The sequence below is a fragment of the Polypterus senegalus genome, chromosome 2 (genome assembly GCF_016835505.1).
Source record: "Polypterus senegalus isolate Bchr_013 chromosome 2, ASM1683550v1, whole genome shotgun sequence".
NCBI classification, from domain to species: Eukaryota; Metazoa; Chordata; class Cladistia; order Polypteriformes; family Polypteridae; genus Polypterus; species Polypterus senegalus.
In genome coordinates, this window is record NC_053155.1 from 28,010,301 (window position 1) to 28,024,477 (window position 14,177).

The 14,177-nt window shown below is 38.2% G+C and overlaps 1 protein-coding gene across 3 annotated transcripts in view; it reads left to right on the forward strand.

Moving 5' to 3' along the window:
- The window catches only part of LOC120522832 (neural cell adhesion molecule 2-like), a 1,092,848-nt gene that overhangs the window by 825,403 nt on the left and 253,268 nt on the right, over positions 1-14,177 (forward strand). The gene's annotated exons all lie outside the window — the stretch shown is intronic.

Consider the following 14,177-nt stretch of genomic DNA (forward strand, 5'->3'; position numbering starts at 1 on the left):
GCCCAGGATTATCGTTCAGGCCAGACTGGGCGCCGTATTCATTTTGAATGTTGTTTTGGTCATTTGTGTGATTTTTGTTCTAATAGGCTTGTCCTTCAATAAGCAGGATCCTGGGCCATTGGTCACTTGATTCTACTTAATGCCTAGGAGGGGTAGAACCAAGCGGAGTAGAGGACGTGCAGCGCAGAGGCACTTTCAATTAGATTTGCTGCATTTGTATGGCACGATGTGCATTTTGTACATCCCATCCAATTGTAAGATGCCTTCCTGTCCATCTGTCCTGTTGTGTTGAGTCCATTTTGCACTAATCAGGGTTTTATGGCTTTGATTGTTAATTGTACTGAGCCATCACAATAGAGAGGTGTTACCTTTGTAGAAATGCACAAATTAAATAGTTTCAAATTTCTCGTCCTCTGGTGTTCTTTAGTGTTCTTATTCCACACAGACATGTCTCCCCACTTGCTGATTCAGTATGTATGTGTGCAGCTTTTTGCTCACTCTCCTCAAGCTGCTTTACAGTGCAGGTTCTCAAGGTCAGCCAACCTTGGACAGCCATTTCTATTAACACTAGAATCCCTGAAGCCTACGAAAAAAACTTGTAATCACAGCCCACCTTAAATACCTTCGCACCTCTCCATCAATGTCTTTTGTGTTGTAAATGTGTCGATCAGCACAAGCAGCAAGCAGCCTGCTGTCCTATCCTCTGGCTTGACAGAACTCAACTTGGGCAGAACGTTCTCCCAGCTCAAGGCTCTTTATTTCGGTGTGAGGTACCTGGAGCTGTACAGGGTAAATAATATATTGTTATTTGGAATACAAGCATTTCATGTGTTTTCTGTGTCTATAAGGATCTGGGTAAATGTACGATGTGAGGAAATGCTGAACACATACCTAAAACAGAAACTTGTTTCAAGTTATAGTACTAATGACAACATTTTGACATGAAGTGTCATGTAAATGTAGGATGACAGGTTTATATAAGTAACATATAAATATTTTTCATTTAAAGACCATCACACATGGAACTTTACACAATACCTTGGCGAGCTCTGTAAGCCATGCTGTTTCGTGGAAGGACAAGTGTGGGGCAGACTGACTGGCAGGATGACGCAAGACCTCATCTTGTATCCAAACTGTTCCATCTTTTGCCTCTACGCCTGGTGCAGCTGCGTTGTTTTTATGTGCGACTGGATGTTTCTTTTGGGGAGGGCTTCTTTGCTCTTTCTCTGATGTAGAACCCTCGTCCTTATCTGAGTTCACCTCTGCTATAGCATGTCTTTATTTGAAAACAGCAGTTTTAGATCGGGGGGAGGGTGAACGTGACTGAGAGAATAAAACTGAATAAAAATTAAATGCTAACCTTTACAAGTACCATACATTTGCACAGGCTGTTACAGACTCAAATCAAACTAAAAATGTATGTTTTATTGTATAATAGTAACAATAAGAGCAGCTCAAAATAGTAATTCTGGGAAGCGGCCGGAATCGAACTCTTGATTAAGAGTCAGCTCTTCTTACCACTGCACCAGCCAAGCGGTCATGTCAGTATTGTACCCTAACCTGATTTCTTTTTCTTCGGTTATAGTCTTGAATAAAAGTGCTCTTGTTTTGTTATATTTGTACCTTTAGTGTTTATTTGATATCTGGACTTCAGTCTTTACACATTATACACTTCATCTCAAAATTTTGTCATTGGTACTATAACATGAAAAAAGTTTCTGTTTTAGCCGTGTGTTCAACATTTCTTGTATCTCTCGAATTTCCTGTTATCCTACACTCACCCAGATTGTTGTAGACACCTAACAGATATGAAATGCATGTGTTCTAAATAACGATATATTATTTACCCTCTACAACTCCAGGCACCTCACACGCAGATAAACACACTTGAGCTGGGAGAACTTTTTGCCTGACTTGCGCTCCATCGGGGGGGATTGGGGATGAGATAGCAGGCTGCTTGCTGTTTGTGCTGATCGATGAATTTACAAAACAAAATATGCTAATGGATGGTGCAAAGGCATTTAAGGTGGGCCAGGATTATGAGTTTTTTCGTAGGCTTCAGGGATTCTAGTGTTAAGGAAAATTGTTTCTTGTAACATCCAACACCATCCTATCTATTTAAGATCTCTGTAACATAATCAGTGAATCATGCAAGTTACAATGACCACCTTTTGCTGCTATTTACAGTTTATTTTCACATGTTAAATTCTATCTACAGCGCTGTGACACAAACAACTTAGATTTATTTTGCCATTCCTTGTTGGCTAAATGTCTTTTGTTTTTATTAAATGCAAAGGTTAGTGAGAATTGTGCTCAAAGGACAAAGCCAGAATATTACAACAATAGTTATCAGAACAAGCCATTCAGCCCAACTGGTCTGCCAATTCCATTCACGTAGATTTTTTAAAATAACAAAAAGTCGAGATTTTAAGGTCCCTAAAGTCTCCACTACTCAACTTGGTAATTTATTTTATGTTTCAGCAATTTTATGTGTGAAGGAATAAACTTTACATTTTAGTACAATATGGCCTTAAGAAGTTTCCAACTGTATCCTCTTGTTCTCGATGAAGGATATATTTTAAAGCAACAGCTGTAATCCACTGTACTATTTCTTTTTAGGATTTTAAACACTTCAATCATGTAATGTTACTCTTGTGGTTGATATTAAGTTTGAAAGTATATTGTTACGGCCTACTCTAGATCTTTTTGTTAAACTCGGCTTGTTTGATGTAGATGACTTAATTGAGTCCTGCCCTAATTACCCACCTAAGGAGTTGCCCATTGTTATTAAATCACTTGGGTTGTGGGTGGGATGTACATTATAAAAATAAGCTTGTTTGGGTTTTATTGTAGAGAGCGAGAGTGAGTGAGTGAGTGAGTGAGTGAGTGAGTGAGTGAGTGAGTGAGTGAGTGAGTGAGTCAGTTAGTCAGTCAGTCAGTCAGTCAGTCAGTCAGTCAGTCAAAGGAGAAGGATTTGGGTTCACAGAACAAGGTATGGAGAGTTAGGGTTGGATGGCCTGGCTTTGGGTTTTTGTTTCTCATTCCTTGCTAAAGAAATGTAATTGTTGTAAGCTAGCCATCTATGTGATAAATGTTGATAGTTTCTATCTTACTCTGTAAACTTTGTGTAGCTAGAGAGCTAAGTTAGTGTTGTCCTCCTGCCTTTTTCTGTGTTTTTTCTGTGTTTTGTCTCCCTCTCGCTCTTTCACTTGTGTACTCTTAGGCATTTTGGTAGGCCATAATATTAAAGAAAGAAATCTTGTCCTCCTTTACGACCTCTTCAAATCAGGAATCAGGCAGGAGAAAGCTTGACCATTACATCATTTAATGATAATAATGATTCAATAATATTGTCATTGCACAGGTACATCAAAATGTAGTTATCGTACACCCCTTGGGGTCAGAGCGCAGGGTCAACTACTGTACAGCGCAATTGTAGATTAAGGGCCTTGCTCAAGGGCCCAACACTCAGTAACGGGATTCAAACCAACTTCTTTCCAGATACCGATACAGATCCTTAGCCTTTTAGCCACCACTCCGCAAATGCACAGTGTACAACAATCTACAAAGGGACTTTGCCCTGGGCAGAGGTTGGCATCAAGTGGTCAAAGAACAGGTTTAGAGGTCTATATTTATGAACAACTGAATTTACATAACAGTGCTGAATAAATGCATATATAGGGTGAGTCAAAATTATGTTAACATTTGAATGGTGGAAATAATTTATTCACAAAACATACTTCACACGTGCAAGATGATTTAAAAGAATGTCTCAATCTGTTCACCATCATGTTCATCACACAAAATCAACGAGTAACAGTACCATTTAAAGCCCGAACACACAACAGATGATACCACAGTCTGTATTCTGTCCTTCAGGTCATTGATATCACAAATTTTCCTGCTATACATGGTGCTCCTTCACCAGACTTCATAACCAGAAATCACAAGGTGTCAAATCAGGGAAGTGTGGAGGCCATGGCAATTGTCCACCATGACCTGTCCATTGAGGTGTAGTCAAGATAAAAATAATCCATTAGTGTTAACATAATTTTGACTCACCTTGTACATCACCTGACAGTTTGTTGGCTAACACACCCAAATAACATATCTAAATAAAAGTCTCATTCTACTACACTCTTGTTCTTCTCATATCTCTCAGGTTGAGCTCTCACCCCTGTAATTTCTGGGTGTGTGACAACTGTCTAGTCTTTGCTGGGTGCAGTGCTTAATCCTACTAAAACATCTTGTATATGACATCAGCCTTCTCTTGGTACATTCTTGTCTTTGCTCTTCACTTGAACTACTCATGATATGCTCAAACATTTATTAACGTCTACGACAGATGCTATACACCAACGCTGCACACAGTACTCCAGGTGAGGCCTCACTAGTGTGCTATTTAACTTAAACAATAACCTCCCATTACTTGTACTCCACAGACACATTGGGGTGGGCTCTACATAACCTACAACATCCAATTAGCCTCCTTGGTCGCTTTAGTCCTTTGTATTAATGTAGACAGTGACAAGTCCACTACGACTCCCAGGTCCTTCTCACTTGATGTACTTTCGAGTTTCAGACCTCCAAAAGTGTTATTAAATCTAACATTCTTACTTCTGCATGTAATACCTACCATTTCATGTTCAAACCCACGGAGGAAGCAAGCACAGAGTTACTTTGTTGTGTGAAAAATCCCTATGGGAAATAACCTGAAATACCTGTGCCATGGTGACGTCACACACAGCAACGCGAAGTGCAAACGAAAGTATGTTCTGCCATCACTGTAATGATATTAAAAATAATCAACATGTACAAAAATAAACTACATGTGCAAGAGTCACATTCTTGACACCAATATGTTTAATTTCCTCTCACTTTACTTCGATACAAAGCAATAAATTATTTGTTCTTGCATTATTAAAACTTGAAAATAGCCGAATGATGTGACTGAGTAGGAACTCACCGTCAATTATTGTCCTTGCTGTAATCAAAGCCTTACGTACTAGTGCCCGTAATTATCAAATGTATTAGAGTAGGAAAACAGTCCTAATGGCTCGGAAATCTCAGAGTGATGTACATATGGTCCAACTCAGAGGTGTAGGAGTAAAAGTATTTTATCAACCTCCTTAATTTAGGAAACTCCTAACTTAACCAGGATTTAGGAAAGCTCTTGAGTTATCCTAACATGCTGGGAGCTGCCAAAAGATGGGATTCAGGTAGAGACTGGGACGCTTATGCCACGAAAGGCAGAATGTTTTGGAAATGTTGGATATCAATGAACCTGCAAAAAGACATTGATTGATTTGACAGAGATGGAACAACATAAGTCTTGTACAATACGTGATCGCTCCATCTGCACAGTTGACAAAATAATAATAATAATTATTATTATTATAAAACCTGCCCGGGGTTTGTTTCCTTCCTTGCGCCCTGTGTTGGCTGGGATTGGCACCAGCAGACCCCTGTGACCCTGTAGTTAGGATTTGGCGGGTTGGATAATGAATGGATGAATGGATTATTATAAAAATAATAATAATACATGAAAATATTGGTAACTTTATGTGAAAAATGCAGTTTCCCAATAGCTATTGTTTGGGAATGTAACAACCAACATTTTCTTTAACGTTGCACCCAGCTTTGAATCCCTTTACAATGAGTGAGGTATTATACAAATCAATACATTTCCCCACCTCTTCATGTGAGGTGACATTAAAACAAGCTGCATTCTTGCCAGTCGTTAGGCACACAAAGACCATTTCCTCAGGTGTGGATGAGCATGAATGTGTCAATTGCAAACAATATATGGTGTGCAAAAATCAGTCAGTCATGGAGTGAGATGAGAATGCAGAACAATTCTTTATTTGCATAAATGTTTTGGTCTGTGGAGTGAGCAATTAATTAAACAATTCATTCCATTTTATCCTTTTCTATTACCATTACCTTATCTAACATATCACATCATCTGACTTTTAATTTGCAGAATTCTATCATCTTAGCCAATCGACTGAATTCAGCAGTAACTTCGTATACATGTCGATTCTTCCATCATTCTGAACATCGCTTCATTAACAGGGGTCCCCTACGGGTTTTCCCATTGATCTTATCACAGCTTCATACTAGTGGTGTTTGGACTTTCTCACTAGTTTGTCCTCACTTTTTAAGGGGGTGTTCATTACTCATTTACTTCATTTTAACCTTGTTAACTACTTTGGTAGCTCCTCTAAGATGAGGCAAAAGCTTTAAGCCTTGTGTAGTTAACTCTTTAGTTACCTTCAGTCCTGTTCCTTATGTTTTAATTAATTTATTATCACCACTTCAGTATATACTTGCAATAACTTGTAAAGATTATATATTAACTAAAAATTCTATATATCACAGTATCGACACACAAGTGGTCTTGAATGGAAAGTGTATTGTAGAAGCCACCATAATACAGTATGTAAGTAAATAAATCCAAATAAATAACATCTGGATGGTGTGCCCTAAAAAGTAGTCTGACTGCATTCTCGTACCAAAGCTTGCGAACTGAAGTGTCTACGTGCACTTTTCGCGGCATTACACGTGTATTTTTTGAGCACGCCTGTGTCGCTCAAACACAGGAAGCTCTGCAGTGTACTTGTGACTTTCTTTTTTCTTCGGTTATAGTCTTGAATAAAAGTGCACTTGTTTTGTTATCCTTGTACATCAACATTTATATGTTACTTACATAAAAGCTGAAGATCGAATGCACAAAATGGCAGCAAAGTTTTGCATCCCTTTGGTACTTTTCAGTCTTTGCTTTAGTGTATTAGTCCCTTATGGGTTTTAATAAATAAACAATAATTACAGAAATATTTGTGAACTTCACAAAATTCCACAAAATGCACTCAAGTCAATAGAGAAGGAGGTGTTATTTACTTACTTTCTACAGAGTGCAGAGTTATAGCATGTCTTTATGTGAAAACAGCAGTGTCAGATGGGGAGGGATGTAGGGTAGGGTAGGATCGTGAACGCGACTGAGAGAATGAAACTGAATAAAAAAGAAAAACAAAGCTAACCTTTACAAGTATCATACATTTACACCGGCTGTTACAGACTGAAATCAAATGTATGTTTTTATTCTAAAATAGTAAGAATAAAAGCAGCTGACTTCACAAAACGGACTCGTTGGGGATCGAACCCGTGAAGTTTTGATTACCAGTCAAAAGTTGATACTGTTGTGCCACCAAAGCAGTCATAGTAAATGTGTGTCAATGTCGCACCCTAACACGTGTTCTTTTTTTGAATAAAAGCAGACTTGTTCTATTTGTACCTTTTGTGAAAGTGTTTCTTTGATATTTGGACTTCAGGCTTCATACATTATAAACTTCATGTCTACATTTTGTCAGTTATTACTAAAACATGAAAAACGTTTCTGTGTTAATGATGTGTTTACATAGATCGCTTTAGACACAGCACACACATGAAACGCATGTGTTCCAAATAACGATATAGTATTTATAAAAGGTGTCATTTTGCTTGATTTCTCACTCTATACAACTCCAAGTAACTGACACGCAGGTAAACAGACTTGAGCTGAGACAAATGTGCGGGCTGGGGGGATGTGATAACAGGCTGCTTGCTGCTTATCAACACATTTAAAGGACAAAAGACGCTGACGGAGAGGTGAGAAGTGATTTAAGGTGGGACGGATCTACAAGTTTTTTCGTAGGCTCTGGTAATTCTAATGTTAGGGAGATGAGGGAGACGCAGTTGCATCATAGAATTCACATCCTGGGCTCAAAGAGCATACCCAGCCATGGTCTGTGTGGAGTTTGCCTGTTCCTCCTCTGTCTGTGATGGATTTTTTTCATTTTACTTTTCTTTTTTCTACCAAAAAATAAAATACCTGCAGATTAAAGTAACTGGTAACTGTAAATTTAAGTTTAAGCTGGTTGCCATTTGTACATAGTACAATGAAAATTTCACGTACTACACATATCTCCTTTAAATAGTGACAATAATACAATGTCAATACCTGAAAAACGTTTAAGTGGGCACTGCAACAGGCTGGCACCAATTGATTTCAGGATTGGCTCCAGCCTCCTGCGAATCGGATGCCTTCTGGATGAAGCACATATGAGCTGGAATGGAGAAGCAGCCTACACTAAAAGGCAGCAGTGGCTGACGACATTCAAAGCTGCACGCACAATGCAGCGTCTCTAGCTAAAGAGGGTTAATGCTGCAAAGTGCCAACCAAAAAAGCCCTGCATTGTACCGTTTGGGCTGCTTTGCTATTTATCAAGATAGTCTATTAAATCTAAATTGTTAGCTATGAATATGTATGAGCGTTTTGGAGAGCTCTGAATTTGAGTGCCACTAACTAAAGGAACAGTATGGAGCAGTGATATTTAGTGCTTAAGTGGCTATTCACTACTGCATTTATAGAGATAGAGCAGTAATGACTCTTTTATTTAAATGCATCACATTTTAAAGCAAATTATTATTTCAACGTAGCGGAGATGGGAGGGCTTTGTAAATCTACAAAGCCTAAATGACAAGCCAATTCGCGCCTAAGGAAAAGTGCTAATTTTGTTAATGACTATGACAAAAATAAAGTATGTAATTCCACCCGTAATGACCATTAATGCGCTACTGTGTCCCGCTTGGTTATAATAGCTCAAGCAGATATAATTCAACTGTAGCCCCTTGGGCTATCCATATGAAAACAAAGCACACTCGATAGTTTTACAATCTTTTATTGCACTTTCAGACTTTCTGTCTAACATTACTGTTTCAGTGTCGCATTACATTTTGGAATTTATATAGTGATGTAACTCAACATGAAGTTTGCGACAATTCAAAACTTTGTTATACTTAAATTAAGGCAAAACCACAAAGGCACAAATTAACACTGGGCAGGTGTCTCCGTGAGTAACTAACAGTGGCTTACCTACTCTGCTGACTTTTGTTCTCAATGTGTAAACACCGTGAATCCCGAAAAGTTGAGTAGTCTTCTAACAGTCGTTTGGAATAAATCTGAAAAGCTTTATAAATCAACACAAACAGAAATCATTAATTATTCAAAGAGAGTGGAATGTCAAAGGGTTAAATAAGAACATAAGAAATGTGACAAACGAGAGCAGACTATTCAGTCCATTAGGCCCATTTGTTCGTCCCAATGTCTCATCCACCTTCCTGTTAAAGGTTATCAAGATTTCTATTGGCTTCAGTTTAAAATGCTCCTCTCCTTAATTTCCACTAATATCCTCAACCATTAAGTTGAAACATTTCTGCTGGATCTTCTTTCTTAATGCCTTTGAGGACTTTAAATACCTGAATTAGATCCTCACACAGTCACCTCTGGCCGAAATTAAGCAGGTTTCATTCCCTGAGTCTGTCGCAGTAGGACATGTCCTTACGTCCCATGATGCACTTGGTTGCCCTCCTCGGCACAGCTTTAAGTGCTGTTGTGTCTTTCATGTACTGTTGTGACCAAAACTGCACACAGTACTCCAGATGAAGTTTTACTAATGCAAAAATTAACACACTTACAAAAAATGAGGAAAACTATAAGCCAAGAGTCAAAATACAATTAGTAATGGTGAGAAAAGGACAACTAGAAACAAGTTAGAAAATGACTGACTCAAGTGAATTCAGGGTGAAGTGTTTTCAGCATTGGGAAAATGTTTTTTCTTTGGCTACCTTTTTAAAGAGTCAGTTATCTGATTTTTTGTTTATTAAATATTTTTGTAACATCGTCATATTCAAAAATAACAGCAATAATAGAATACAATTCCACGTGATAGTAGGCTCCATTAAAAACACACTTTTAAATAGCACTTTACAACATCATGTAGTTAAACGCGGAGTCCACATCGGTTTGTGTTGTCTCAAATAGCTTTCACAGACAGCAGGTTCCAACTTAAAAGATTTATAAATTGCCATTGTCAGTTGCTTGTTGTTAAGTATCTATAGCTAACTGTACTTTAAATTTATTACATGTATTTTTAAAAGATGTGCCCAATGGACAGGTCAAATTATGCTGATGTCTCAAGCTGATAGCAGGTCATCATGATGCTCTGCTGATAAAATGGTGTCATATATAATTTTAAATCATTATACAGTCAGACCTCCATATCCGCTGGGTTTTTTAATGCAATGCTGGATAACAATGCAAGACAAAAGAATTGTTCGAAATATCTTATAATAAACGAAAATGGACTTACATTGAATTAATTCACTGATTTCGCTGCCATCTATCGGCAACAAAAATATTTTTTTGTGAATTCTCTATGTAATAAACTTAATAAGTTATAGTGTAATGAAAATTGCATAATTAGATCTGGATCTATACTGTATTACTCATCTGTTTGGCCAGCAGACACATCGGTATCTCCAAAACAGTCAGATCACCATATCCAGTGGGGACTTGTTCCACGACCCTCAAAAGGCAGACACCAAAACCCACGGATCCTGAAGTATTTACAATGGCATAGTATTTACAAATACCCTACACACATTAAATGATCTCTAGATTACTTAGAATACCTAATGCAATCTAAATGGCATGCGATTGGCATGGTATTGTTTATGGAATAATAATTTCAGCACACGACATGCCACTTTTCAAAGATCTTTATCCTCTTGTCGAGACATAGCACTTTACGCCCCCTCTTAGCCTTTGCAGGATTGCTTTGACCACTGAATTGCTTTTTTAGGAGCAATTTTGTTTTCACAGAATCAAACATACAATGTGAATTCTAAGGTCCTCACTGCGCCCTACAATCAGGATTGTAAGGAGGGCCGGCGGTAATCTGTAGATGTGTAGCAGTGAAGTTGTTTTTACTGTAAAGTAAATCTTGACTGCGTGTTGTGATGCATGAGTCATTTTCTTGCACTCCAAAGACGAGTCTCAGGACTTTAGCAAAACCAACTTTTATTCAACTCAAAACAGGAACAGAAAGGTTATTTATTATAGAGGGAGCTACCATTCTATTATACACAGACACAGCAAACAGACATGGTCGGTGCCAGATCAGTGGCCAAGTTGTAATGCTCCCATCGGGTGACGGGCACTTTGCGTGTGGCAGCGGTCAGCTTGTAGTTGTTTCTGTGGTGCTGTGAATCTGCTGTTGCCTCGGTGTTGGATAAGCAACCCTCAACAGACGCGGCAGTCGCACTTCTGCATGTAGTCTCAAAAGAGTATAGAAGTCTCACAGAGTTTATTCACTGTATGCATAACACATCATTGAGCCACACTTTGGGAGCTGTTTTTCTTTTCTATTTATTTCTATGTAAGCGTTATTTATTCTTATGGTCACAAAGATCAGGTAACTTGCCTGGTACAATTTCAAGGAGTAGGAGAAGTGAGCTGCTGTGACTGAGGTTCATGCAAGCATCTGCCGGCTGAATGGCTTTTGTTTAAAGAAATGCGGAGCAACGCTTACAGAAGTGTGTACGGATGTCTACATCATGGTTTTGAAATTTTAGGATTTAATTTACAGTGTACTGATTACCTACAAGCAGCATGTGTGTGTCCAAGTACCGTCTCTAGCTTGAGATTTTTGCACCAGTACACACCGTGTATGGATAACCTTCCTTAAGTTTATAGCCGGTACCCTGGCCAGGTGCCTATGGGCTGATGAACGAACTCACTTTTATTGAACTGGAGGGGGAGTAACAGTTTATGGAAGTCCAAATTCAGTTTAACTTTTTGTTACCGATTGTTTATTTTTTGTTATATTCTGAAATATGTGTATGTCTTTTGTGTTTTGTTTATGAGAGTACAGTGTAACTGTTTCCTAAACTGGTAGTTGGTAATGCTCAAAAGCCAAGGTAGGATAGGTGAGCAAGAAGGAGGTGATTGTCAGAGAACGTGGTCTATCGATCTACAGAACAGACCAAGGGTGCTTTTAAATCAGTGGTTGGTTGAATCCATGGATGCAGAACTCGTGGATTTGGAGGGTCAATTGTAATCTGTAGACCCCCTTGCCTGTGCTACATGCCAGCAACTTCACATCTCTGCCAAACGCGTATGTGGATTTCACTTTCACTAAACAACAAAACTTTTAATTCTCATGGATAGGCCTCTTCATTGGGAAGAAACACTACTTTTCCCTGATGGCAACACAAATTAGATGATCTACAAGTCTCCAACTTAAAGATTAAGGCCAAACAATATCTATATACTTCTGTCATATCACCTATGTCCATATATTCAATCTATTTTCACTTTTACCTTTTTGTCAGTATCGCATTGAGTTTGGATTCCGTGTTTGGAATTACATCGTGACAACACAACGTATACCTGCCCGTGAGTGAATATTGTTTCTTTCTCTCTACACAAACTGTGTCTGACAATAGCAGTCACACAAATGAGAAATGATTGAACTGTGTGTGTGGTTGTAAATGTTTTAGATGTGGGCAGGACTTTTCCAAATCTTTTAGCATAAAGTCTTGTCTTGCAGGGTTTGAAATTTTCTCTCATGAGATTTCACTTTCACCAAACAACAAATCTTTTAATTCTCATGGATATTTCTCTTCATTGGAATGAAACACTACTTTTCCCTGATAGGAACACGAATTAGATGATCTACAAGTCTCCGACTTATAGTTTAAATCCAAACAATATATTTGGTCTCTTTTCGCTGTTCCATTATTTCACCGAGTAATAATTTCCGCTAATGCGATCTTTACTATCATGTTTTTGAGACTTTCAAATTTTCATACTTCTATTATCTCTAACCTGCTCTGCATGTGTATCGCGCTAGAGTTTCTGAATTCTTTACAGCGTTCTATTTTGTCATCTACTCTTTGTCTTTTATTTCCGGTTCCAGGCATGGTTAAATCTCTTGGCACAAAGTCTTGTCTCGCGAGATGTGAAAGTGTCTATCTGAGAAAGTCACGTCTCATCTGTATCCCCAAGATTTTTTATTATTATAGAGATGTAAATCTTGAGAATATATTTATCGATTGTATACATAACACATCATTGAGCCATACATTGGAGGCTGGTTTTCACTTCTATTGATTTTTATGTAAGTTATGTAAAGTCAGTTGCATTATTTACTTTTATGGCCACAAAGATCATGTATGTCACTTGGTACAATTTCATCAGTAGGAGAAGTGAGCTGCTGTGACTGAGGTTCATGTAGGCCTCTACCACTGCTTCTACAAGCACCATCAGGTTCAAGCAGCTCTCTTGTGTGTTCAGCTCTGCTGATGTTTCCCTTTTTTGCTGTCAGGAGCAGTTATTGAATGAGTAAATAAGGGTAATACAGTATATTAACACTAGAATTACCAGAGCCTACGAAAAAACTTGTCTTTTGTTAATCTAAATGTGCTGATAAAAGAAAAGCTGCAAGTAGCCGGCTATTTCATCCCCCCAACGACTTAGAACGTGCACAAACTTCTCCCAGCTCAGGCCATGATTGATTTTCTGGGAGTGAAGTGGAGTTTTAGAGTGGAAATAATAGATCGTTGTTTGGAACACATGCATTTCATGTCTGTTCCGTTTCTACTGTAATCTGTGTAAACACATTGTTAAAACAGAAACGTTTTTTATATTCTAGTAGTAGATGACAAAATGTAGGCATAAACTATATAATGTATGAAGCCTGAAGTCCAAATATCAAAAGAAATATTTTCACAGAAGGTACAAATCTAACACAACAATTGCGCTTTTATTCAAAAATATAACTGCAGAAACAAAAAGCCGCCCTAACGTGACATTGACACTTGTTTATTATGACTGCCTCCGTGACGCAATTGACTCAGCTGCTGACTGGGAATCAAAAGGTCGCAACATCGATCCTGCACCTCTCCGTTTTGAGAAGTAAACTGCTCTTAGTCTTACTATTTTAGAATAAAAACATACATTTGATTTCAGTCTCTAACAGCTGGTGTAATTTATGATACTTGTAAAGGTTAGCTTTGATTTTTTTTCTTTTTTTTTTAGTCAGTTTTATTATCTCAGCCGCGTTCACGAGCCCAAACACACCCCATCCCCGCATCTGACATTGCTGTTTTCACATAGACGCGCTGTAACAGAGGTAAACTCCACTTCCTTCTACATCGGAGCAAGAATGCACATAACATTGCTTGCATACTAAAGTGTCAGCAGGCACTTTTCGTGGCATTACACACATTTTTGAGCATGCCCTCTGCACACTACTTGTGACTTTAGGCTTTAGGAAGTAAGTAAATAAATAAAG